The 5,102-nt window shown below is 42.5% G+C and overlaps 1 long non-coding RNA gene across 1 annotated transcript; it reads right to left on the bottom strand.

Moving 5' to 3' along the window:
* Window positions 1-1,241: 1,241 nt before the first annotated feature.
* LOC120969898 (uncharacterized) lies at window positions 1,242-4,148 on the bottom strand. The gene is made up of 2 exons (XR_005764380.3): window positions 3,338-4,148; window positions 1,242-1,923 (listed from the first exon to the last, which is right to left on the bottom strand). It is a non-coding gene; the product is annotated as an uncharacterized lncRNA (long non-coding RNA).
* Window positions 4,149-5,102: the final 954 nt, after the last annotated feature.

Genomic DNA, 5,102 nt, shown 5'->3' with positions numbered 1-5,102 from the left:
AGGCTCTTACATGAGAGCACACTTCCATCATTTTTCAATGTCTTTCTCTTCCATGCAGTCAAAAATGCCATGTAGGCGGGCTATAGTCCCCGCTATGACTAGCCTGATATGACATGAACCGTGTATATTAACTTTAGGTACTGCCCTGCATACCAAAAAAGTTCTTGGGCGCATTTAATTCATATGTAGTGATTGCTCTCTTGATTCTAAAAGAATTTCATGGCATTTTTGGGTGATTTGGATAATTAATAAAAAAATCGACGTTGATCATTTGATTAGGATGATTGGAATCATTAGTTAAAAAATTCTGATTCATTTCTGCTCCATTTTGAAGGAAAAAATATTCCACTACAACATCTTGATACAATTTATTTTTTCATGTGTTATCAATCAATATTAGATTGAAATTATGAATCCTATAGAATTCAAGTTGGCATTAGCACTCCAATCATGTATTTTTGTTTTCCTATTTTGGTGTTTTGGGAATCCTACTAGTAAGAATGTCGGCTGACTAAATCACTTGTGAGTAGCACTGTCACTGGTGGCACAACCTTTATGTATGCACATTCCTACAACCCCATAATTCACACAAACCAAACATTGAAACTGTTGGATGAAGCACGACCAAGCACACTTGGCACTCCTTACTGCCAGTATTTTTTAGGGAATGCCTTCATGGCTAGCCTTATTTTATTTTAGATAATGATACCTCGTCAATAAGAAAAACTACTATGGAGGCGGGGAGGTTCTCCATCCACAACATAGGAGGATCAACCCTAGCATGACTAGCTAAAACCACACGATTAGAATCCGATGCACAATGCTCAAACGTAATACTACTAAAATCTCGGCTAATATCGAAACAATCGTCTCTAGTTTACTTGCAGTGTGATGCAAAATGTTTAGAAATTAGTGAGTTTGGATGATAAACCAGATAAGCATCTCTAGTCTTCAAAGACAAGCTATCTTCTCTGACGCAAAATACTAGGCTACCTTCCCTCAGATGGACCGAAGGTCCAACTAGCCAACTAAAAATTACAAGTCCAGGACTCACCTGCCCGCTTGTCATTTTTCTCTTTTCTTTTTTGACATTACCTGGCCCCCTTGACCTTATGTCGTGTGTATGTTAAGTGTACGGTTTGTATTCTTGCAAGTATTCGGGCATAGCAGTTTTAGCTCCATCATAGGTCTTCACCCCCAAAAAATGCTTCATTTGTAAAACAGAGGTATTCAAAAACAGATTTGCCGAACAAATCAACCATTTGAGCACAATTAATACACAACTGTAGCCACAAGTCAGGACTCAGGGCATACGATCGATCCAATTCATAAGATCATGTGCATCATATCATTTGATATTAACTATTTGATTCAACAAATGCATATAACAGTGGCAGTATATACACCACAGAAGCTAACATGCTGATAAAGAATATATCTTCGACGTGTGACTGTGTGTGCAGATCTTGAATCATCTCAGGGCATACTAGACTGAGTTTGGTTGCCTTCCAGGCCTACACCCAGCATATTGCAGTGAGGCGATGTTCAATCATCATTCTCTCTCGAACAAAGATATGGAGTATTCTGCTTTACCCTTGACATGATCATGTATTGAGATGTTGAAAGGGTACCAATGACCTCCTTCATAAAGCGAGCTCCTCTGCTTGAGCATAATTCTACTTGTCACACTGGAGAAGAATGTCAGCTCTCAGGTGCTACCCATGAGAGAAGTTTCTGCTCAACCTCTTGCATTCCGAACCTTCACCACCAACGGATATGGTTGAATAGCTCCAGTTTTGCACAAGGGTTATGAGTTATCGTAATCAAATAGCAGAACCCTCATGCCATCCTCAGCGCATTCTAAAGTGTATCTCATGTTATCATCTATTTAAACCTGAGAACCAAAAGATCTGCAAAGGCATCCTGTAGTATGTGTAAGAACATCGGAGAACATGTTGTAACTATTTAATATGAGATACTAAACGACAATTTTAAAAGTCGCTATTCTTTAACGTGCTGTAAGCCTAGTCAGATCTCTCCTAAAATAACTGGAAATACTAGAATAATGTTCCTCTAACAATTTTGCCATCAAATCTTGGATTTTGGCCGGGATTGGCCTTGCAAAGAAAAATCGTATTGCTACGTAATTACATATTACTTTTCTGATTTATGTGGTGCAAAATTCACAGTAGCCGTGCTTGTAATACTGTAAATTATATGCATATTTTTTTATAGATGTCCGCATTATGTTGCTTGTTATGTTGATTTGTAAATTAGTTCTGATTAAATATTGCCGTATATTTATATTTTAGATGATGATTAAATATTCTATTGAGGTTACAAAATGTCTGCATTGCAAATGCCCCTACTTTCTTAAGTATTCCCTCCATTACATAATATAAGTGTTGTGGTTTTAGTTCAAAATTGAACTAAACCCACGACAATTATTATGGAACGGAGGGAGTGGAGGGCTAAGATTTGCAAATCTGACCATTAAGTTCCTATATATCTGTTTTCAGTGATTAGTAAGCCAATCAGGACATCTATTCTCCATGCATGTCAGAATAATGGTACTAGTAACTTTGTGGGATAACTCAAATCTTTACTAGTAGTGGTTTCATTCCATATTGCATCTCACCTACCACCTTCGACTCTACGCTATATATTGTCACAAAACATTTGTCCGGCACAACTACACATGGAGCTAAGAATGAGATACATTATATCTCTTATGTTGATCAGTCAAATACAAGGACACATAGCTAGGAATGAGAGGTATCGGGCATGGAAGCAGCGATATGGCTCGTACTACCATATAGTATCATTATCTTGCCCGTTGGATGAACGCGATAGGTAGTTGGTTGGGCATTCAATGACTTATGAGCGATCGTTGGAAATGGGGGCATTTACCCTTCGGCTGTATGACGAAGAGGTATGGAGGGAGGGTACGGGTATGAATACCCGTAGGAATCCTTGGTGGGGGCCGCTCGCAGGCCACGGACCAGACGGGGGGGCAGCAACTGCCAATTCTAGACAGTCAGTGGTCTTTTTTTCTAGACAAAACAGTCAGTGGTGTTGGCTTAGTATGTATCAAGTGGTCAATGATGCATTGTGGCGTGTATACATGTCATAGGGCCGTAGGCATGCACTGGGATTTGCTAGGAATAAGCATATCACCATTTCGTTTGTACTTGTTGTCTAGATGTTGTCAGTCGCTAGTTACCACAGGGTTAGAGTTGGTAGTAATCCACTTGAATGAGCACCATAACCTAGCAGGATGGGGGCACTATAAAAGACCATAAGAGGCTTTCCACAGCCCTCAAAATGAAGTGATTACCTGTTCGGCAACACTCCACTCCTCCAAATTCTTAACTCTGCTCCTCACTCCTCAACTCTTAACTCCGGTAGCTCATTTCAGAATCTGAAGATATGTTCGGCTGCCAACTCCAACTCCTGAAAACAAGTTTCAGAAAATAATGTACATCCATCACCGGCTGGGATAGGTGCTACGGGTTGGGTAGAAAAAATAAAGGGGTGCTGAACTGCTGATGTGATGTCCTCAGCTTGCCGGATATATGGAAGGACGAGGACGGCCAGCGGCGTTTGTGCTCGGTGAAGAGACGGAGTGCAGGGCCTTGGTGAAGAATTGGATGGAGGGAGGCGCTGGGAAGCGGGATGTGGAGGAGGATGAGGACGGCCGGCAGCATCAGTGACGTCCGTGTAGGGGCTCGGTGATGGCTGGCGGCGTTGAAGCACGACCAGAGTGAGGGCGGCGGGGCTGGTAGGGCGGGCGGTACAGCGGGAGGCGGAGATGCACGGCTGGGTGAGGTCGGGGACGAGACATATGCGGGGGAACGTGTGGTGCAGCACTGGCGAGTGGCGCGTCGGGGCGGCGACGATGCGCGTGCGGCGGCGGCTAGGCTTGGAGGCGAGGGGAATTGGGGCTGGGCAAGACGCTCTTTTCTTCAAGGCTGTTTCTTACGCGGAGCCAAGGCAGAGTTCGTGGAGCATCACTTTTGCTACGTCGGGAAAATCTACTATGTGCCGCTCCACTCCCAGATTAGAGACTCACGGAGTTGAGGTGTTCGGTGCCGCTCCCGAAGCGGAGTTGCGGAGCGGAGGGCCGCCGAACAGTTGTGTATCGCATTCGACTCACTCACAGAGCTGTATTTTTGCCAAGCGGAATATATTAAGAAAACAGATTTGCTATTTCACATCTAGATATAAAATAGCTATCTCATATCTAATCTTAGAACCGTTGGATCTTGTCTCTTAATATTCGCGCAAACGTAGGTGTGTGGCTGGCGCGCGCACTCGCGGCGTGTTGTCTGGCTCGTGTCTAGGTGCGTTGTCTCGCGGCGCGTTGCCTGTGTCCAGGTGCTAGTGGGGGTCGGGGCGTCGGGCCCTTGGTTGTTTTTTTTGGGCCTCTGCCTTTCGCATTACTGAGTAGCTGTTTTGTGATTGTCCGCGTCAGCTAGCTATGCCTTTTCTTTGCCGGACGTTTAGCCATATGAGCTGTCCCTTTGTTTGTTATACGTGTCCATGTTTTCTTGTTTTTCTCCTCTAGTCTACGCACCCTACTAAAAACGCACAAGCCAAGCCTCCTCTTTGTCTCTGCAGTTTTCTTTTCTATTTATTAATTTTAAATTTATGAACTTTATTTACTTCAGATTTATTTTTTTCGTGTCCCTTTTTTTTCTGAAAATGTCTATGTTAATTGTATGTCTGTTACCAAAGATGTTTAATTTCTGTTTTTTTTTTGTCTTAGTTGTAAGTTCATCCTCAACTCATAGCTAAGCCTAATTTTTTGTCCTAGTTGCATTGACTTGTAACTAGGTCCGAAGTTTCTTTTTGTCTCAGTTGTAAGTCCAATATTAACTCGCATCTGGGCTTGATCTAGGGCTAAATCCTATTTTTTTGTCTTTAGTTGTAAAGTCATCCTTGACTTTTTTTCTGTCTCACTTGCAAGTTCACCCTTGATTTGCAAATGGGTTTGGCCATTTTTTTGCCTCATCTGCAAGTCCATCATCAATGCAACCAACCAATCTAATCCTTTTCATGTTTTAACACTCAGAATTGGTGAGTCGCATCTAGATGTAATA

This window comes from Aegilops tauschii, chromosome 7, assembly GCF_002575655.3.
Source record: "Aegilops tauschii subsp. strangulata cultivar AL8/78 chromosome 7, Aet v6.0, whole genome shotgun sequence".
NCBI classification, from domain to species: Eukaryota; Viridiplantae; Streptophyta; class Magnoliopsida; order Poales; family Poaceae; genus Aegilops; species Aegilops tauschii.
This window is presented reverse-complemented; position numbering and strand designations above follow the sequence as displayed.